A 22,712-nucleotide genomic window follows, 5' to 3' on the forward strand; every position below is an offset into this window, starting at 1 on the left:
TTTTCCAAAAGATATTGGCCGGGATTCTCTCTTCCAGGGACCAAGTCCCCACATCGGCGGGAAAACGGGAGCCAACGACTCCGGAGTCAACGGGCCCCCAAAGTGAGGAACTCTCACCAGTCTCGGGGGCTAGGTGGATGGCGGAGAAGTTGGCACCGCTCCAGCTGGTGCCGAAGGGGTGACATGGGTTCGTGCATGCACTGATGTGCCATCGTGATCTCGCACATGCGCGGAACCGTCGACATGGTTCCATGCATGTGCAGACCAGCTGGCCTATTTTGGCGCATGTGCGTGGGATTCTCTTGCACCGGCCCCTGTAGGGCTCCGCCATGGCCCCCCCGGGTCCCCCCCCCCCCCCCCCCCCCCCCCCCCCCCCCGGGTCGGTTCCCTCCGCACAACCCCGAGGACCGCCCCGCCGACTTATCTACAAGGTCCCACTTTGTGGGACCATACGTAACCCACGCCAACGGGACTGGCCAAAAACGGAAGGACGCTTGGCCCATTGGGGCCCGGAGAATTGCCCGGTGGGGGGGGGGGGGGGGGGGGCACTGCCAACGGCTGCTGACCGGCATGGCGTGAATCCCGCCCCCGCCCGAAAAACGGCGCCGTAGAATACGGCAGCCGGCGTTGGGGTTGTGGGGCAGGATTCGCGCCGCTCCCCGCGGATTCTCCGATCCGACGGGGCGTCGGAGAATCCCGTCCATTGTTTGAAATGAGGGACTGGATTCTCCGAAAATGAGACTATGTCCCCACGCCTGCGTAAAACATGCAGTTTTACTCCTGAAATTCCTAATTCCTGTAAATAAGTTCAATGAATTCTGAGCCCTGCAGGGGGCTAGCAGGACCCGGAGTGAATCTCGCAGCTTTTGCTGCAGATATGGGCCCTCACACTTCCAGGTCAGGAGCCGCGCATGCAAATGGCGGCGACATGCAGCTGCCGCGCCATGCTCCATTGCGGACTCGGACCATGGAGCCAGACCGAAGAAAGAAACCCTCTGATCGGCCGCACACCCGAGCCTCAACCCCCACACATTTAATCCCCGGCCGCCTATAAGGCCCCACCTGGTCTCCGTTCTGCCTGCCCCCGACCAGGGCGGTCGCGGACTGAGTCCGCAGTCGCCACGCGAGCATCCCGACCGGCAATAGGTGGTTAGTTCCATGCCGTCGGGAAATCGGCCGGTCGGGAGCGGAGGTTTGTTGAGCGGGCCTCTAGCAATAGGCTCCCGGCGTCACTGTGCCCGGAGAATCGCTGGACCAGCGCCGGGTCCGATTACGGCATCAAACTGGATTCTCCGCCCTGTCGCAGGCTGCGATTATGTCGTCAGGCTGCGGAGAATGCAGCCCGAGCTTAATCATGCAACTGCTTCCCATTTCCTGCCCACATAAAGTTTTCAGAAATGAAGGTTATATACGAAACAAAAGATTAACATATTTTAAAACGAGGCAATAGGAGAAGTGTTGACAGAAATTCTGTGAACATGTGCCCTTGGTATTGAGCTGTGTGACCTCTGTTAAGTTGGGGAGAGTGGAGGCACTGCTACAGATGGTCTTGGGAGTGCCACATGCTCTTTACTGGACTACATCTTAAATATTCCTTCACAATAAATATTGGGCGGCCGTTCCGTGCGACATGCGGAGCGGCACCAGGAATGTAGGTCGCCCCAAGATCGTGCGTACCCACGGATCGGTGCCGCCCGATCGCTTGCCCGGCCCTGTGTGAGGCCCCCCCCCCCCGTGAAGGGTTCGCCCGCCCCCCACCAGAGCGGCCGCAGACTGAGTCCACAGCCAGCGCCGGCCGTTCCTGACAGACAAAACCTGGTTAGAACCATGCCATTAGGAACTTGGCCAGTGGTCCTTGCAGAATCACCGCGGGGGCCTCTATCAATGGCCCCCTATCCGCGCAGTATAGATTGCGCGTTTTGCGGGGATTTTCTGGAGACCAGAAAATCGCGGGAGCGGCGTCACACCGGTTTTCGCCGTCAGCGCCCATTCTCTGCCCCCACGCTGATCACGATTTCGGCACGGAGGCTCGGAGAATCCAGCTCATGGTTCTGGATATTAAAAGGGGCAGGTTACATAGGTGGGCTGGGAGTTTCAGATGGATGGTTCACCATCCAATTTCAGGTTTTAACTCCACAAGGCTGTGCCTTTTGGCCTTAACAGCCATTGTTGTCCCGACATCTTCCTGATTGACATCCTTAGCTTCCAGTGGGTGGAGAGGACTCTGGAGCCGATTGGCGGGCCAGGTAGATCTAATCCATGACGCTGGTACACGATCACTTCCTTCATCCCACCAATGTCTTATGCCATCTGCCATCTGGCCACTATTCCTTGGAATTCCCTCTCTGGTTCTCTTTACTGACACATTTGCCCCACCCCCTTTAAAACCTACAATGTTGATTCACCTGTCTTACTGCCTCCTGCTTTAGCTCAGTGTCAATTATTGTCTAATTATGCTGTTGTGAAGTGACTAGGAAGGTTTTTCTCAGCCAAAGCTGCTATCTAAATGCAACTATTGAAGTATATGCCTGAGAGTCTGTTTGAAACCATCATAAATAGGTGAAGCCTGGTTTGGTTACTGTAAATTACTCCAGCTTAATTACTGTAAATCTATAGTTTGTTTTTGCCAGGTTCCTTTGGCTCTGCAATACTGTACAGTGCCAATGGTTCTTGTTAAACCATACCTAAATATTAGGCAGCTTAAGTTATAATCTTAGTACCAGGGAGCAAACGGCAACCTTAAATAAGGAAAGGATCTAATGTAAAATCTCAAAATGTAACATCATCCTTCAGTAAAAGATTATGTCGAGCCAAATATTACCCAAGTGTAATATGAGCAAAGGCATTGATCTTAAAGAAATCAGTTTTCAAATTAAAGAGATTAAGACAAAGGCTTGCAAACCAACCTATAAAGGGGTAAGTGAGGGTGAGCTTGTTGGCTGAGTTTAAGGTTACACAAGTTAGAACACAGGTACATACGTGTACTGAGAAGGAGCTGAAAAGAGGCAGGGCAAAACTGACAAAAAAAGGTGGAAAAAACTTCTAGCATTATAACATTGACAGGGAAGTCATGAAGGAAAGCAAACCACTGAGGGATCCATATGGACTTCACTATGAAGAGGAACAGGGGCAAAAGTTAATAAAAATGTTAAATGACTACATAGAATAATTAGAATCGTATAATTTTAGAGTACGGGAGGAGGACATTCAGTTATAGAGTTGAGGGCCGGGATTCCCCGACCCCGCGTCGGCTCGGTGAATCACCGGGAGGGCCGCAAGAATTGTGAATCGCCTGGGGGCGCGAGAACCGTGCCATGCCGCGCTGAGGTCGGCTCGCCGATTCTCCGGTGCCGATTTTTGGGTGCCCGTGGGATCGCCGCCGTGCCAGTCGGGGGCCATTGAAAGTGCCCCCCCCCCCAGCGATTCTCCGGGTCTCGACAGGCCGAGTGCCCGCCGGGTTCGGCCACGTCCCGCCACCGTGGGTTACGTATGGTCCCACCCGGTGGGACCTCGATGTTCTGTCTGCGGGGGCCGTCCTGGTGGGGGGGCAGGGGGAATCCGACCCTGGGGTGGGGGGGGGGGGCCTCCATGGTAGCCTGGCCAGCAATCGGGGCCTACCGATCGGCGGGTGGGCTCGTTCTGTGGGGGCCTATGTTCATCCGCGCCGGACACCTGTAAGGCTTCGCCATATTGCCCGGGGGCCGGCGTGGAGACGGGAACCGACGTGCATGCGCAAACTCACGCCGGCTGTGGCATGCACGCGCAAACTCACGCCGGCCGTGGCACGCATGCGCAAATTCGCGCCGGACGTGGCGTGCTGCATTTCGGGCTGCGGAGACCATTCCGGTACCTTACCAACTCCCTGGGAATGGGTGGATAGCTGTCAGGTGAGGCCCGTTGACACCGGGGTGGCTCGCACCACTTTTCACGCTGGCGTCAGAACTTGGCCGCAGGATTGGAGAATCCCGGCCATAGAATTTCAGAGCACAGAAAAAGGCCCTTTGGCCCATCATATCTGTGCTGGCCATCAAGCACCTATCTATTCTCATCGCATTTTCCAGCATTTGGTCAGTAGGCTTGTATGCTTTGGTGTTTCAAGTGCTCATCTAAATGCTTCTTAAATGTTGCGAGGGTTCCCGCCTCTACCAACCTTTCAGACAAGAACTTCCCGATTCCCACTACCATCTGGATGAAAAAGGCTCTCCTCAAATGCCCTTTAAACCTTTGAGTTCACTGAGTCTTCATCTGCTCTTGCGAAACAATCTAGTGTGATTGCACTCCACCACTCTTTCATCACATCATATTAAGGAGCTGGTTTAGCACACTGGGCTAAGTCGCTGGCTTTTAAAGCAGACCAAGGCAGGCCAGCAGCACGGTTCAATTCCCGTACCAGCTTCCCCGAACAGGCGCCGGAATGTGGCGACGAGGGGCTTTTCACAGTAACTTAATTGATGCCTACTCGTGACAATAAGCGATTTTCATATCCCTGCAACTTTTTTCTCCTTCAACCATCCCTCCAATTACCTTCTGAAAGCTACTGTTAAATCTACCTCACCACCTTATCGTGCTCTTGTAATATTCTAAGATGAACTATTCCGACTGTTCCAGCCTATCCATGTAACTGACATTCCTCATTTCTGGAACTATTCTTGCAAATCTCCTCTGTAGCCTTACTAAATATATGGGCAGCATGGTAGCATTGTGGATAGCACAATTTCTTCACAGCTCCAGGGTCCCAGGTTCAATTCCGGCTTGGGTCACTGTCTGTGCGGAGTCTGCACATCCTCCCCGTGTGTGCGTGGGTTTCCTCCGGGTGCTCCGGTTTCCTCCCACAGTCCAAAGATGTGCAGGTTAGGTGGATTGGCCATGATAAATTGCTCTTAGTGTCCAAATTTGCCCTTAGTGTTGGGTGGGGTTACTGGGTTATGGGTATAGGGTGGAGGTGTTGACCTTGGGTAGGGTGCTCTTTCCAAGAGCCGGTGCAGACTCGATGGGCTGAATGGCCTCCTTCTGCACTGTAAATTCAATGCTATCTATGATATCACATCCTTCCTAAAGTGTGGTTCCCTGAGTTGGACACAAAACTCCAGCTGGGGCTGAACTCATGTGGATTGAGCACAACTTCCTGGCTTTTCTACTCTATATCCAAACATATGAATTAGGAGCAGGAGTAGGCCACTCGGTCACTTGAGTCTGTCCCATCATTCAGTAATATCATGGCCGATCTGATTGTAACCTTCCCCTTACCCGCCCCCCTCCCCCCTCCCCCCCTCAACCTTCACTCCCATGTTTATCCAAAATGTATCCACCTCTGCCTTAAAAGTAGTCAAAGACTCTGCTTCCACTGCCTTTTATGGAAGAGAGTTCCAGAGACTAAGGCTTCCATTTATAAAGTCCAAGATTCCATTTGCTTTATTGGCTGCAATTATTATCCTCTCTCGTCACCTTGAAAGATTTTCACCTGGTGCTATCTTGTGATTATGTGAAGGCTCTAACTTCTATGTTCTGTTACTATTCATGAGTGCGTGCCGTTCCTCAGTAACTCACCAAAACAATAATTTAAGTGAATGTCAGAAGCTCCTCGTTTCTTGCAGGTGTCCCATCTAGGATCCGCTATTGAAACTAAGTTGACATTGTCTTCTTTTAAAGTTGCTTTTATACTGGAGCCTCCGCTTGTGGCGCTGGCATCTTATAGGCCTCATACAATCAGCTGCAACTAAAAAGCAAACTTGCTGGAATTCACTAAGATTAAGTTAGAAGTGAAGTCTACCTATCTGGTTAGGAATGGCATTGAATGTTATAGGGACAGATAATCAAATTAAATTGCGTGAAGCACAACGAGTACTGTGTTGTGAAGAAATATTGCCAAATTTACACCTCCTTCTCCTCAATCCTCCTATCCTCTCCTTTTACCACCACCGCCCCACCCCTCCTCTCACTCTTTCCTCCCCTCCCCCCAACCCACATTCACCTCCACATTACTTCTGAGTCCACTGTGCCCCTTGATGTGCTTCCAAGTTCCTTTCCTGGCCGTTATATGCCCTTTTGTTGAATAACTCTCTGCCTTATTGAAAGATGGGGGAATCCAAGCCTCCCCGGTGGTTTGAAAGTCCCAGTTACTTACTCAGAATAAATCAGTTTCATGACATAAGGGAAGCAGGAACAATATTTTGAAGGCAAAAGAACCACTTGTCGAAGCACATAAGATTGATTCATCTCACTTCTTCCCATGTACCATATAAGAGGCACAGCTTCAACTTAACCTGATCAATAACTTCCTGAGAATAGTGATTTAACCACGTAAAGCGTCCAACACAAAATTTGAACAAACTGAAGGGATAGTCAGAGACGGAGGAATGTACCGTGTTTTTTTATCGAGATATTAAGTGGCTGAACTGCAGGCACATATAATTAAAAATAAAATAAAATGGTGCAAATCAGGAAATGATGATTAAATAGCACCAAACTTGAAGTTTAAATGCCGGAAAACAGTGGAATGAAGGAAAAACTTAAGTAGGTATGTGAGGGAGTTCCATAGTATTGTAATTGTGTGAATGATCGGGTCTGAATAGGATTAGAAAGAACAATGAGCTCAAGAAATAATAGTGAGTCAAATAACATAAGCTTCGAAAACAGCCTGGGGCAACTTGTCCTTCAGATTCATAAATTAGACAGGATTATTTTACATTTTTTTTCATGCTTGGTAATGATATACCTTTGCCGTGTCGTGGTTCCATTTTAATTGCTATCCTTCCTGAAGCTGAAATTTTAAAGATCAACTGAGCGAGAAGTGGGCTGCAGAGCTTGTACCACCCTCTCACTCATACCAGGTGAGCACCAATCAGAAGGAGCAGCGTAATTGGAACGAGCTGCAGGTGAGAACTTCCTGTACTTCTGTTCAATTAGAATCACTTGCCTGATGACACCAAAGAGACAGGGGAACAATTACCTGAACAACTATTGACATTCCACCTCCTCGGCGCACAGCAGCATCAAGCCAAGGGTGTGTATAGGCTTTAACTCCATTTCAATGTTACACTGTGCTTTTCACTGACACCCTACAACTACTGATTTATTGAAAGCGAACAGGGTAAGTTTGTGAAATTCCTCCTTTTGTGTGCATCACCGGGCTTTTAAATCAAATGTGAGTTTAGCGTGAGGGAGGCTTACATTTGTTAGAATTGCACATCTGTGAGCTGAATTTCATGTTGATGATTTGCAGCGTGTTGTGTTGCACCATTACAGAGGCTCTTTTGATGATAATTGCTGCAAGATTTGAAATTCAGAATTGGTGACCTGAGCATCAGGTGGAGGGATCTATAGAGTTGAACAAATCACGGCACCCCCGAAAGTATGAATCAAATCTGTTTGACTATCGGTTGTTTCAGCGTTTGCACATTTGACTGCTCTCCATCTGAGTATGAATCAATTGTTCAATTGTTTCTGATTCTTCTGCTTTGATATTGAACTTAACATTGGAAAACTTTCATCTAATCAGTATTTCTTTGAACAAAGCACCAGAATAGACTGGTTTCATTGTGAAACATGTGTTGAAATACTCATTGTGTATGCTTTTAATTTTGAAGGCAACATCTATGTATAATGTTCAAATGCTGTGTAATCTATCTGTCTGGTCCCTGAGATCTAATCAAAGATTCATATATGGATCAAATTCCCTTTTGAAAATTGCTATTGAATCTGCTTCCGTCAACCTTTCCTAAGAACGTATAAGTTCTCTTCGCCTCAGTATTAAAAGCATAATTTTCAGCTGGCTTTTAATGCTGGTGGTTTGCTTGCTAGTTTTCTAGTTTGTTTTCCCTTTCATTTGTGCATGTTAATTAGAATTGCAATATGGATCAGTGTCTCAGGAAATTTTTCATTGAGTCATTGGTCCTTTTTTTACATGGCAAACAGTTTGCAGGATGGAAATGAGGTACGGTTTCTTTATACAGCACCCCCTGACCTGGGAGACATGGAATTTCAGACGTGAGATTTCCTTTCAGAGTAGATTGTTCACATTTGCAGATGGGTCATACTGGATACCTGCTATGCTTGGGATTACGTGGGATATGCGACACAAAAACAGGCCATTTCAGTAACGATGCCCACTTGAGCCTACTCCCATATTTTTTCTCCTAAATCTATTGTCGTATTCCACTATTCCCTTCTTTGATTGTCAAAGTTCCCTTAAATGCATCTATACTATTCTCCCTAACAACTCTCTCTGATAACAAGTTTCATATTTTTACCACTCTTTGGCAGAGTGGCACAGTGGTTAGCACTGCTGCCTCACAGATCCAGGGACCTGGGTTCAATTCTGGCCTTGGGTGACTGACTGCGTGAAATTTGTATGTTCTCCCCGTGTCTGCATGGCTTTCCTCTGGATGCTCCGGTTTCCTCCCACAGTCCAAAATGTGCAGGTTCAGTGGATTGATCATACTAAATTGTCCCTTGGTATCCAAAAAAGTTAGGTAGGGTTACTGGGATAGGGGGATAGGGTGGGGTCGTGTGTCGAGGTAGGATGCTCGATGGTTGCTGACTCGATGGATTAAATGGCCTCCTTCTGCGCTGCATGCATTGTATGATTCTATGACATGTGTAAACAAGTTTCTTTTACGAACATGTAGAAAATAGGAGCAGAAGGCCATTCAGCCCCTCGAACCATCTTTGCCATTCAACAAGATCATGGCTGATCTGTTTGCATTTCAAGTTCCACATTTCCCCTGATACCCTTGCCTAATGAGATCCTATCTATCCCCGCCTTAAAATTATTAAATGACCCCACCTCCACCGCAATCTGAGGCGGAGAGTACCAAAGTCATATGTCCCTCCTGAGAGAACAAAATTCTCTCCTCCTCTGTCCTAAAAGGGTGACGCCTAATTTTAAAACAGTGTCAACTAGTTCTGGGCTCACCCACAAGAGAAAACATCCTTTCCATGTCTGCTATCTTACTTTGAAGGCCTCCAGTTAAACTCTCCAGTCTCCCAGCCATGTGTTTCCCGGCGGTGGGAGGCGACATGTTATTCGTTGGCGGCAAGATTCTCTGTTTCCATTGCTGTCAATTGGAATTCCCATTGAAGCCATCCCAAGCAACCGGGAAACCAGTGAGAGGGGATGCACTGCTAATGGGAACAGTGAATCCCGCTGTCAGTGAACAGCCGGAGAATTCAGGCCAAAATCTTTATTCATACTCCCCTACCTTCTTTTTCAAAGAGAAAACAGACTCAGCCTGTTCTGCCTTTCGTGATCTGTATCTCCATAATTTGGGTATCATCCTTGTAAATCTGCATGCTATCCCCTGCTTTATGTCCTTTGTTTATAATATGACAACCAAAATTTCATGCAGTCCCTTCAAGTGTGATCGCGCCAACATTTGATACAGGTCTAGCATAACCTCTGTATTTTTCAGTTCTATCCCTCTAGAAAATCTGTTTTTTTTATTGCCCTGGCAACCTGTGGTGCAACTGTTAATAACTGGGATATTTGTACTCCGAGATCCCTTTATTCTACTACTTCACTAAGACTTGCACTTTCCAAGTAATAGGTGAGATCCCTATTATTCCTGCCAAAATGTACTATTTCACATTTATGCATTGAATTTACTGTGCCAATAACTTGCCCATCCTACAAGTTTGTTAATCCACTCCTGTAATTTGTTGCCATTCTCCTTCATATTGACCACCTACCTCCACAATTTGGTAGCGTCCGCAGATTTATAAATTGCTAATGTAAATTATGAGCAGCAGTGGCCCCAGCATTGGTCCTTGTGCAGCACCACTTCCCATCTTCTGTCACTTGAATAACTCCCTTTCCATCCATTCTCTACTGTCTGTCTTGAAGCCAGTGAGCATTCCGTTCTGCCACTTCTCCCCTGACTCTGCATTCTCTAAATTTATTCCTTCAGTAAATGATGCAGCACCTTATTGAAGGCCTTTTGAATATCCAGATAAATTACATCTACCACATTACCATTGTCTGCTCTCTATCACCTCCTCAAAAAATTCAATAACGTTGAACAAACAGCTTTTCTCTTTCGAAACCAAGGCTGACTCTTCATTATTATATTTTGCTTTCTCGATATTTTCTATTCTCTCCTTTATTTTTCCCCCCACCAACTGGCCTATAATTCCCTGGACATGTTCTACCCTCCTTCTTAAATATTTGATTTGCATTAACTTTCTGCCAGTCCTCTGGCACTATACATTTTTGAATTAATTATTAAATATGTGATATTATGCCTCTGCTATCTTTGCCCTATATTCCTTTAAAGTGTTTGGATGTAAACCACCTGAAGAGGGGCTTTTACCCTTTTTGAGTTTGATTAGTTTATTCAATTCATCCCCCTTTTGTAATTGAAATGCATTTGTCACACTGCTTATCTTATCATTCAATGTCATGTATATAAGTTTTACCTCGCACATAAATACCAAAGCAAAATAATTATTTTGTACTTCTGCCATCACTTCATCGTTACCTGTGTTATTATCCTGCCTACCCTTTAATTGTCCTATTTCCACTCTAGTATTTCTATTTTTAATAATGTCCATATAATATATATCTCTTCTATTTTTTTCTGTTTCCTGATTATTTAATTACATAATTCTCTTTTTTTTAAATTTAAAGTGCCCAATTATTTTTTTTCCAATTAAGGGGCAATTTAACATGGTCAATCCACCTACCCTGCACATCTTTGGGTTGTGGGGGGGTGAAACCCACACAGACATGGAGAGAATGTGCAAACTCCACACAGACAGTGACCCGGGCCAGGATCAAACCCCGGTCTTCAGCGCTGTAGGCAGCAGTGCTAACCACTGCGCCACCATGCCGCCCTTAATTTCATAGTGCTATGACGATCCTACGAAGACCACTTGAACAGGTTTGGCTTATACCCAATGGAGTATAGAACAACAAGCGATGACCTTATTGAAACATACAGGGCTGGATTCTCTCGTCCCCCAGCTGAGTGTTCTTCAACAGTGCACTTTCTGCTGGTGGTGGGATTCTCTACTCCTGCCGCTTGTCAATAGGAATTCCCATTGGAGCCATCCCATACTCCCGGGAAACCGGCGGGTGGGATGCGCGGCTGGCAGGAACAGAGAATCCCAGTGGCCGGAGAATTATGGGACACAGTTTAAATCTCCCTTAGAAGACTGAGATGGGGAGATTTTTCTTTCTCTCTCAGAGGCTCATTAGTCTGTGGAATTCTCTTCTCCACAGAGCAGTGGAAGCTGGGTTGTTGAATCTATGCAAGGCAGAGTTAGAGAGGTTTCTGATAGTCAAAGGATTCAAAGGTTAAGGGAGACAGACAGGAAAGTGGAAATGAGACCACTACCAGACCTGCCATGATTGTATCGATAGGCCGAGCAGACTTGATAGGCTGAATGGCCTACTCCTGCTCCGAAGTTCTATGTTCCTATTTTTCCTCTATGCCTTGCTAATTGTTCTTCTGACCTCTCCCCTAATCTTTTTGTACTCTTCCTATCTTCACTCTTCTGTTGCCTCTTTCCTAACCCTGAGTTCCTCCCTTATGTCCGCACTCATCTTTGCAGCGACAGTAGTGTTTATTTGTTATTTACTTTTAGAAGAAAATATTTTTCCTGCCCTCTTTAGAACATTGTTTTAAAATGTTTCGCCTTGATTTTCTACTTTATTATTTCCCAGTATTGATACCTATTTTGTTTTACAGAGTTCAATTATTAGCCTCTCAAAATCTACCTTTCCCAAACTCGTAACCTGTTTTTCATAGGTATGTCCTTTATCATCATTATAAAGTGATACAATGGACAATGTTACCGAGATGTCTCCCCACATATACTTCTCTGACCTACTCTGCCTTATTACCCATTCTAGATCCAAAAGTGAATCTGCCCTCGTAGGGCTTTTGACATATTGGGTTAGAAAGGGAAGGAAGGCAATGTTCCACTTCAATGACATACTTGCATACATGTGCAGCAGGTAGTGAAGATGGCAAATGGTATGAAGAAGGCAAACTGGGGTGTCACGGTGGCATAATGGTTAGCACTGCTACCTTACAGTGCCAGGGACCCCAGTTCAATTCTCGCCTTGGGTGACTGCGTGACGTTTGCATGTTCTCCCCGAGTCTGTGTGGGGTTCGTCCGGGTGCTTTGGTTTCCTCCCACAGTTCAAAGATATGCAAGTTATGTGGATTGGTCATGCTAAATTGCCCCTTTGTGACCAAAAGATGCGGTGGGGTTACTGGGTTATGGGGATAAGATGGGGGCGTGGGCTTAGGTAAGGTGCTCTTTTGGAGGGTTAGTGCAGACACGATGGCCGAATACCCTACTTCTGCACTGTGGTGATTCTATGATTCCATGTTGGCCTTCATAGTGAGAGGATTCAAGTACAGGAGCAGTGAAGTCTTGCTGCAATGATAAGGCCTTGGTGAGGCTACACTTGGAATATTGTGTTTTGGTCTCCTTATCAGAAGACGGATGTCCTTGCTATAGAGGGACTGCAGTGAAGGTTTACAGACTGATTTATGGGATGGCGCGACTGAGTTGGTGATGATTATATTCACTGGAGTTCAGAAAAATTAGGGGGGAATCTCGGAAAAACCTATAAAATTCTAACAGGGCTAGGCAGGGTTGATGCAAGACGGATATTCCTGATGGCGGGGAGTCCAGAAACAGCGGTCAAAGTCTGAGGATACGAGGTAAACCATTTAGGACTGAGATGAGAAATTTCTTCACCCAGAGACTGGTGGACCTGTGGAATTCGTTACCACAGAAAGCAGTTGAGGCCATAACATGTTTTCAAGAAGGAGTTAGACAATGCTCTTGAGGCTAAAGGGAACAAAGGATATGGGGGGAAAGTGGGAACAGGTTACTTAGTTGGATGGTCAGCCATGATCATAATGAATGGCGGAGCAGGCTCGAAGGTCCAAATGGTCTACTTCTACTCCCATTTTCTTCTGTTTGTATGTTTCTGTGTGACTGCAGTTCACTCTGAGGTGGTTTGGAATGCAACTTTGGTAAAACAAGTCTGGGAAATAAATGAAGGGCGTGATTCAGCAGACTTAGTCCACTTACGGGCGTTTTTGGTCGGGTGATTCTCCACTATTCAATGGCACTTTGCCATTTCTTTTGGCCTCAGGGAGCGCCTCCCTGCAGAGGTTGTACTTCTAAGGATTTCCTTCTGGCGAGCTGATCTCACCGGATCAGCTCGCCCGCCTCATCCTCCCTCCAATTGGCAAGGCCCCACCAGGCCCAATCCCTGACAACGTCAACCTGGCAGCTGGGCACCTGACACTGTCAGCCCGGCACACTGGCAGTGACCCTGGCACCCTGGAATTTCTGTCCAAGCACCCTGATAATGCTCAGATTGCACTGCCATGGTGCCAGGATGGCACTGCCAGGGTTCTAGGCTGACAGTGCCACGGTGCCCTGGTGCCGGTGGGAGTGTGGAGTGCTCTATCCCAGCCTACCCAGGGTCTCTAATGCCTTGTGAGAGCCCAAGATGCTGTTACACGTGGTCCACGTTTGTGTGGACCAGTACTAAATGGCACCCTGGCGAGGTCTCGCAGACCCGGCCTTTGAGTCCCAGGTGCAAGGTGAATTCGGCATTTGGGTATTTAAATGATCCATTCGGCTCATTTAAATATGCAGAACTGGATCTTGCCCAGTGAGGATGAGATCCAGATTGCACTTGGAGGAGGGTGTCAGATGACTCGCGATGGGCCGCAGGCGCCCAGCACGGAGTCCGATTTGGGGTTCGCGATTCACCCACTGCATTTGGCTCCACACCGGTCACAACGGGGGTCACTGAATCACGCCTGATGTCTTACCCGAGCTGCTCACATTCTGAGAATAATTAATAACAATTGAATGAGGTATCAGTTTGTCTTGAACATACACAATGGACACCATTGATTCAGTGATGACCATTAGCAGAAAAGCCGCACCCTGATGTTAGCCTCTCAGCTATTCCTGGAACACACACCAGGTGGAATTTTGCATTGGGTTGAATTTTACAATGGTGGAATATTAAGGTCCTGAGAGAGTCAATTGACATTCGAATGGCTTGCTGCATTTTACCCGCTTCTGCCTCAATGATTTTTGATTTCGGTTTGATTCATTGTCACACGTACCGAACTAGAGTGAAAAGTATTTTTCTGCAGCCAAAGAGGCTGAGAGCTCGTGCCCCTCATTCCTCCACACATTGTAGGAATTCTATTTCCTTATCCCCTACACTTACCCTTTCTGTCCATTTAATTTCAGGGTAGGTTGAATCCTACATGATTATTGTTTTATGTTATTTTACTCAATTCCCTAAATTGTCTGTATGTCATTTTTTCTATATCCCTTCCACTATTTAGGTAGCTTGTGGACTCCATCTATTAGTGTGATTGACCACTTACCTTTTAGTTCTATCTCTGCATATGGATTCTTGTTTTGTCTTGCCTCTTTTCTACTGCCATTATGTTATCTGGAATAAGTGTACCTACTCCACCTCCAAGATTCAAATCATCAAGACATCATCTTCTGAAGATGACCAACAAGTGGTAAAGATGGAACACTACGGTCTGACCGTATTTTTGCAGAAAGGATCAGAATTAATGTTTTGAGTCCAATATGACAGTACATAAGAACTGAAGAGAGGCAGAAATGTGCTGGGTTTTGTGCTGTTAAAAATGGGAGGATGTGTCAGAGGGAGCAGATAGAGGGGGTCAGGGATAGATTACGGAGCTGGGGAGATTAAATTGTGAAGATGCCGTGGAACAAAAGTCAAAGAGAGTGGGAATGGTTGTAATGAAGGTGCAAAGTTTTAATGCAGAGTTGGTATCAATAGCAGAATAAAGGTCAGTTCTGTCTGAAAACAAAATAGCAGACTGTGTTAATTGCAGAGTAAAAGTCAGTGCTGTCTGAAAGCAAAACATGAAAACAAGATGCAGACTGGTAAGAGGAGAAAAATACAAAACGGAGAACAGAGTTCATAGTGTGAAATTGTTGAACTCAATATTAGTCCAAAAGGATGTTAAGAGCCCAATCAGAAGATGAGTTTTTTCAATCTTTTACTAAGAAATATAAACGTGGCTGTGATTGACACATCACAGGCCTTCCTTTTTCCTATTCCTCGCATAGCATTGTTTTACATGGTTATATATTGTTCTAAAGCCCAACCCAAAATTCAATATGTCTCTCCCACTGAATGGAAATTGAGAAATAGCCTTGGTGATCTCTGAGAATAACTGAGAGGCTAACATCAAGCTGGGGCTTCTGTGCTAATGGTCATTCCTGGATCAATGGTGTTTATTCAGCACATTTAAGACAAACTGATATCTCATAGATGTGTCTGTATGTATTTTTAGAATGTGAGCCGCACGAGAAATACTTTGTTAACTGCCCATCCTGGCTGCTTTCCATGACACTTTAGAGCAAACTGCTGTCACAGTATGCCAAGGAAGTGAAATGATTCCTTTCCTAAAGAACTATTGTGTTTTAAACCAGCAGCATCCATAGTCATTTGCCACCCAAACCACAAATGTACCAGATATCATGAATTATTTCACTACTTGTGATACTGGGATGTGAACTCACTATCTCTTGGTTACTAGTCTACTATCATAACTGTTTCGCTACAGTACTCGAGATGGACAAATAAACAGTCAAAGCACCTTATCGCTTCCAAGATTTTGGCGCAGTTGGATCATTAATTTTATTAGAATGCTTCTCTATTATAATACAGTGACATATCTCCATGGTGTTGTTTCATAAGGAGCCGTATTATAAAAAAGGTGGTGTCAGGAAAATTGAGCATGAATTGTTTGGGCTATTGTAAAACCCCAACTCGTGTAGAAAGGTCTGTTAAGGAAGGAAACCTGCCATTGTTACTCAGTCTATCTTCCCGGTGACTCCAGTCCCATCCCAATGTGGTTGGCTCTTAATTCAGCTCTGACGTAGCCTAGAAAGCCAGTGAACCTGCTAATAGTTCAAGAAGAAGACCCAACACACTTTCAGTCGGGAAACTAGCTACAAATGCAGGAATTGCCAACCAAGTCCCACACTCTGAGGTTGAATTAACCAAAAGAAGCGTTATACCTTGTAATACATTTTGATGTTGAACTTTGCTGCCATAGTGCAGGTGTCTGCAACTGGTATGTCTATCCAAGATCTAGTTTCTTTGGAATTTATAAGGTCAGTTGCAAGGTCTTTCAGATATGCCGATATTGAGGTAATACAAGGTAAAAGTAAACCAATAGAAACAACAAACTCTCTTATCTTTAAACATCTGGCACAAAAACTAGTCTGACATTATGTAGACACAATTAATTTGACTCTAATGTATTTTTGGACATTTGGCCATCTGCTGATAAATATGCTTTCTGTTTTCATGCTTTTAACAAAGATCAAGTTCGATGAGCACATATCCTGTTTGTCTGGCTAGAAAAACATAGCGGAGGTGGTGCAAACCAGGCAATATCTAATCAGCTGCTCGATAGAATTAAATATCAGGCACTGCGTATAACCAGTGACCTTTTCAAAACCACCCCCAGTTTGTGTCCGAGATTAATTTCAGTCCCTGTATGTGTGACTAAAGAGATTAGGATTTAAATCCTGGTTTACAATGGTAATCATTCTCTGAATCCTCCTTGGATAACAAATCATTAATTTCATTTGAATGGTTTAGCAGTCTTACACTGGGAGGAGGGACAACATGACCTGTAGTACCAATTAGTGATTGAAGTAGATTTAAAAAAAACATTTGGGCAGCCAATTCTTCCAATTAAGGGGCAATTTACCATGGCTAATCCACCTACCCTGCACATCATTATTTTGGGTTGTGGGGGTGAGACCCATGCAGACATTGGGAGAATGTGCAACCTCCACATGGACAGTGACCAGGGTCACCTTAAGTAGAATAACATTAACAGGGTGGTTAAACTGTCCAGCCATGATCTGCCTCTAAGCCACCTCTTTTGACCTCTTGGCTGTCTCAGTACTGTCAACTGGCTATCTGACATGACTTTGGTCAGACCTCTAGCACCGCATTGGAAAGACCAGAGCTAACACCTGCCACTCTCCTCTTACAAACTTTGATCCTTTCTCACTGATTTTATTTCTCCTCTCCTGCCAGTGTTAGGCTGAACCAGACCATCCATCACCTTGATGATGTCTTGGTCGTCCTTCCACAGAATTTTAAACACATGGGATGGGCTAAATTCAATTGCCATGGAAGGTTGGCATGATGATACAGTGGTTAGCACTGCTGCCTCACAGTGCCAGGGATCCGGGTATGTTTCTGACCTTGGGTGACCGTGTGGAGTTTGCACATTCTCTTTGTTTCTGCATGGGTTTCCTCCGGGTGCTCCAGTTTCCTCTTGTCACCCAAAGATGTGTAGGTTAGATGGAATGACCATGCTAAATTGCGCCTAAGTGTCCAAAGGTTATGGGGATAGGGTGGGGGAGTGGGCCTAGGTAGGGTGTTCTTTCAGAGGGTCAATACGGACTCGCTGGGGCAAATGGACTCCGTCTGCACTGTAGGGATTCTGTGACTCTATGAAAACAGGCAGGGGATTGAGTTGTCAGATTAACCCACAACTATTAAATATATTGCAGGTAGCGCACCAACTTTGGCTGCCTGTTGATCTGATTGATTGCTGCATACAGCTAGCACCAACCACACATTTGACAGGCTGAACCCTTCAGTAGCAGCCCATTGCTGTGATTCGTTAGCACCAATTATAATTGAGTTGCATCGTTTAAAGGGTCAGTATATTCTGGCTGGTCTGTCAGTTGTGGAAAAAGTGCAAATAATATGACAATATAGGTGATGGAAGAAGTAGAAAGGAGAAGAGAGATCTGCAGGGGGTCAGGAGCCAATCTAGGCACACATTCAGAAGGCAGTGGGAACAGATAACCATGGAGATCTTTCAGTCAAGCCTTTAGGACCTGGATGCAGTGCCATAAGAACTTTAATAACTTGACATGAGTGGTCATGGTCAGTGAATGTTTTATTAGATGCTATATCATGTCAATTGCACCACTAAACTGCACCACCGTGTACCACTCACCTACTAACAATCCCTGTCAACTCATACACAGCATTCATATGCTCCACCGCACTCTTAAACACATAACATTGCTACAACAGAACATTTCACACCCCCATCACACAATGTTCACACACTTCCACCAACTCAACCCTGTCAGCCACATCAGCTAAACAAATTGTACAATACTCACTGGCATATTTTCCTCTCTCTTGCAGGACAACACACAGCCAGAAGCTGCAAAGGCCACTAATAGGGGAACAGACATGCCTGAGTGTCCTAACTCCCAGGGAGGGGATGGTGCTGAACATTATTGGAATGGCCATTGCTGAGGCTATGGCTATTTGCAGGGTAGAAACCTTTGGAAGTGACATTATTCTCACGCTGAACCTACTTTCTCACAAACCACTTTCTTCTTATCCCACAATCTCTTCTGATTTACAAGCTGCACATGGTATAAACATGCACCTCTTACTTTCTCAGCAGCCTTCCTGCAGCCCTGCTGTAGCCACTGGGATTGTACTGTGTAGGAGCACTAGGACAGAAAAAGGCATACAGAACTTGCACAAGGCTGATTAGTTGTCTTTTATCTGTAATGTGACGTGATTGTATTAATAACTTTGGTTCAGCATGTTTTGTTTGTGGTGGCTTTTATTTTTGGATTGAGATCAAGCAGACACTGTGATTGTCAGTGTCAAAAGGAAGATAAGGAGTAGGACTGATGGTGAATGGGGAACAGGCTGTGGTTTCTGGCACTGCACATACCTAAGTTCTTCATGGACATACCATGCAGAAAGACGAGATGTAGGTTGTCTCCTCCTCTTCCTTACATTCCTGCTCCTGAGCTGCTCTCCAGCTGGTGGCACATGCTGTTCCCTCATGATGGTTGTGTAGTATGCAGCATCTCACCATAACCCTTGACACCCACTGTCAAATACTGCAGAGGTTCTCTAGTGCAGTTCAGGCACTAGAAACAATGATTCAGCAAACCTATAGCCTGCTCCAGAACATTCCTTGTGACACCACGGCTTTTGTTGTGTGCATTCTATGCAAGTCCACACGGGTTGCGCACTGAAGCCATCAGTCATTTCACTGGTGGAATACTCTTGCCATCCAGTAGCCACACCCTTGGCTTATAATGGTGACTCAAATGCAGCTGACACAATGGACTGCCACAGAATGAAGTCATCATCACTGCTGCCAGGATATCAAGTATAGACCAGTATGAATCACTGCCAGTGGTGAATCACCAGCTGGACATTAACCTCAGGGTGACCAATCATTCCATATTTTCTAGGGTCATGTCATATTTTGCACATTTATCCCAGGTTGTATGCATCCGGGATGCTATTTATCCCATATGTCTGCGATCTTGGAAATCTGTGCATGCGCAACACCCACTGGCTGTCTCCTGCTTGTAGCCTGCTCACACAGGTTTGCAGTTCCCTCCTTCCGATCCTTCGATATCACCAAGACACCTCCCCACACGCTCTCAGCATGTTTCCCCAGCCAGATGCCAAAGTGAGCAAAGGGGGCAGCAGGGTAGCATGGTGGTTAGCATAAATGCTTCACAGCTCCAGGGTCCCAGGTTCGATTCCTGGCTGGGTCACTGTCTGTGTGGAGTCTGCACGTCCTCCCCCTGTGTGCGTGGGTTTCCTCCGGGTGCTCCGGTTTCCTCCCACAGTCCAAAGATGTGCGGGTTAGGTGGATTGACCATGCTAAATTGCCCGTAGTGTCCTAATAAAAGTAAGGTTAAGGGGGGGTTGTTGGGTTACGGGTATAGGGTGGATACGTGGGTTTGAGTAGGGTGATCATGGCTCGGCACAACATTGAGGGCCGAAGGGCCTGTTCTGTGCTGTACTGTTCTATGTTCTATGACCTTTAATTTATTCCCAAAGAGTCAGTCACCCTGGTTGACCTTTCAGTTGTAGTATAGGGTATGGTTGACATGTAGTGCCCACCAAGGATTGTGTGTACACTCAATGGCAGCCTATACAATGATGAAGTCTACAATCTGGGCAAAGTTTATTGCTCTCTCTATTTGCCGCTCTTTGTGAGAGAGAATGAAATGTAGCCTGATCTCTTTTGAATAGAGCCTGAGTGACCTCCCTGCATCACATTGGATATCAAACTACGAGGTGTTGCAATTGTCTCCAGTCTGATTGGAGCCAAATACATAAGATCAACATCATGCTCACCTTCACAACCACTAACAATGCAGCCCTGCCTTGACGTTGCCGTGTGTCTGCAGCAGATGACAGATTTTAGTCCGGCCATCCTTACAAAGACACAAATGTCTCTCAAACCATTTCTCTTTGAGGTTCAGGGAGAAGATTTGCTCCCGAGGCAGATGGTCTCCTGCAGAAAATCCTTCTTCTTCCTTCTCCACCCTCTCCCAGCAACTTATCCTGCTCTGTGTGACCTCCGCTATTTCTCCGAATGATGCTCTATTCCAAGGAACATGTTTATTCATCCATCCATGTCTGGGAGCAATTGGTCTCTGTAGAAGCCTTGAAGTCAGCCAAAACTGCTTCAGTTCTTTTCATATCACTCTCCTCTTATAACAACTATAGAAAGAGCCAAACACTTGTAGAATCATTGCAACAGCCAGAAAAAAAAATCAACCATCAGCTAAACCATAAGTAGTTGATGATCCCTTTAAGTTGTTCTTATGTGAGTTCTTTCTGCTGTTGTTCACATCATGAACACATGAAGGTATAAGAGGGCAGTAGCTGGAGCATTAAGCTCCAAAATGGCAGCATTAGCATTAAATAAACATTACACACTGCTGGATGTCATATCTGCCCACTTCAAGCAACCATTCACTGTGTGTATGCTCACACCCACATCCATATGGTGCCCAACGTGCACCGCAAGTGCATGCCTTCACCATGGACACCACTTTGGAGCTCCAATGGCACTCATAGGACCCAAAAGAAGAGGCATTAATGTTCCCAATTTCTCATCTCACATCCAATTCATCAATAGAAATATTTAGTTTTACCTTCGTAACATTGTGCACTTTTACTTCTATTTCAACACCTCTAACGTGGGAGCATCTTCAGATTTGTGCACTCAAATATGACTTGATTACTCTCCCAGCTGGTCTCCGATTCTGCATAAATTCAAACTCGTCCAAAACTGTGTCCCATAAGTCCTGTTCCACATAATGTTCCTGAGCTTGTTGAAACTCCTCTCTGCAAACTCCCACAGCCCTATATTTAATAATGGATATTCAATTCTTCCATACCCCTGCATTGACCCACCATTAATGTGGAGCCTTCACCTGCCTTGATCCAAGCTAATCTTTAGTTAAGTTGCACAATGGATGGACAGCAGGTGGCACTTGGCTACACCCGTCCATTGTAACGGCCATGAAGCCTAAGTCATTTTGAGGCCTGGGTCATGTATGCAGTCAGCAAGCTGGAAGCAGCAGCACTCTTAGCCACCTCCTCAGTTGAGGAAAATTTAAGTCAAACAGCATATGGGGCCATCTAACAATCTTAGCTTTGGGGGGCTGGGACTAAGTGTTCTTAACAGCAGTCTGGTGTATTTTTGTGGGCCCCCAGAGGAGCGTTACTACTCCTCCCTTTGAAGACCACCAGCTGCTCACACTGGACAATTGGATACAACTGGCACAGTGTATGTCTGCTCCCTTCCTAAGCTCCCAATTGCAGCCAGAATCCTATGTACATCATAGATTCCTGCAATAATGTCCCAGACCAGACATCCCATTGTCCATAGATCATAGAATTTACTGTGCAGAAGGAGGCCATTTGGCCCATTGAGTCTGCACCAGCCCATGGAAAGATCACCCTACCTAAGCCCACGACTCCTTCCTACCCCCGTACCCCAGCAATCCTTTCTAACCTTTTGAACACTAAGGGCAATTTAGCATGACCAATCCGCCTAACCTGCACTTCTTTGGACTGTGGGAGGAAACCGGAGCACCCGGAGGAAACCCACGCAGACACGGGGATAACGTGCAGACTGCACACAGATAGACCCAAGCTGTGAATCGAACCTGGGACCTTGGAGCTGTGAAGCAACTATACTAACCACTGTGCTACCGTGCTGTCCATCCTATCTCCACACTCTATCTTGGATGGCAATTACTAAAGGACCAGCAGAAATAAGGTAGTAATTGAGTGACCCAACAACATTTTCAGCCTGATACCCATGCATTTTTGCTGTGCAAGACAATTAAAAATGGCTCCGATCATTTAAAATACTTTAAGAGAGGTGATAACCTGGAACTCACTTCCTGTGATAGTGGCGGAAGTGGGGTTGCTCAATGATTTCAAAAGGATGTTGGATAGGCACTTCAGGGAAATAAACCTGTGGATAGAACAGAGAATGAGACTTACTGGATTGTTCTACAAAGAGTGGATTCAATTGGTCAAATGGGCTCCTTCTATGTTGTAAAGAAGCTGTGCTAGTGTGCTTAAAACATTTTGCCACTTCCACTGAAGTAGCAAAGCAACAAACTTCAACTGCGGGATTCTCTGTCGGCAGGATCCTCCGCTTCGCCAGCAGCAACCCCACGCCCGCGGATTTCCCGATGGCGTGGGCTGGCCACATTGGCCGGCTGCTGGAATGGAGGATCCCGCTGAGGGCGGGGCACGCCACACCGGAAAACGGGGCTGGTGGGATGGAGAATACCCCACCAGATATTTGAAAGCTAATATTTAAAGCTTCCAC

General features: G+C 46.0%; 1 protein-coding gene across 1 annotated transcript in view; it reads left to right on the forward strand.

Moving 5' to 3' along the window:
* The first annotated feature begins 6,923 nt into the window (after positions 1-6,923).
* The window catches only part of LOC119967886 (spore germination protein 270-11-like), an 86,656-nt gene continuing 70,867 nt past the window's right edge, over positions 6,924-22,712 (forward strand). The window contains exon 1 of the mRNA XM_038800988.1: positions 6,924-7,090. The gene's annotated coding sequence lies outside the window, so the exon portion shown is untranslated. The remainder of the gene's footprint in view (positions 7,091-22,712) is intronic.

Source organism: Scyliorhinus canicula, chromosome 1 (genome assembly GCF_902713615.1).
Source record: "Scyliorhinus canicula chromosome 1, sScyCan1.1, whole genome shotgun sequence".
In the NCBI taxonomy this organism is placed as follows: Eukaryota; Metazoa; Chordata; class Chondrichthyes; order Carcharhiniformes; family Scyliorhinidae; genus Scyliorhinus; species Scyliorhinus canicula.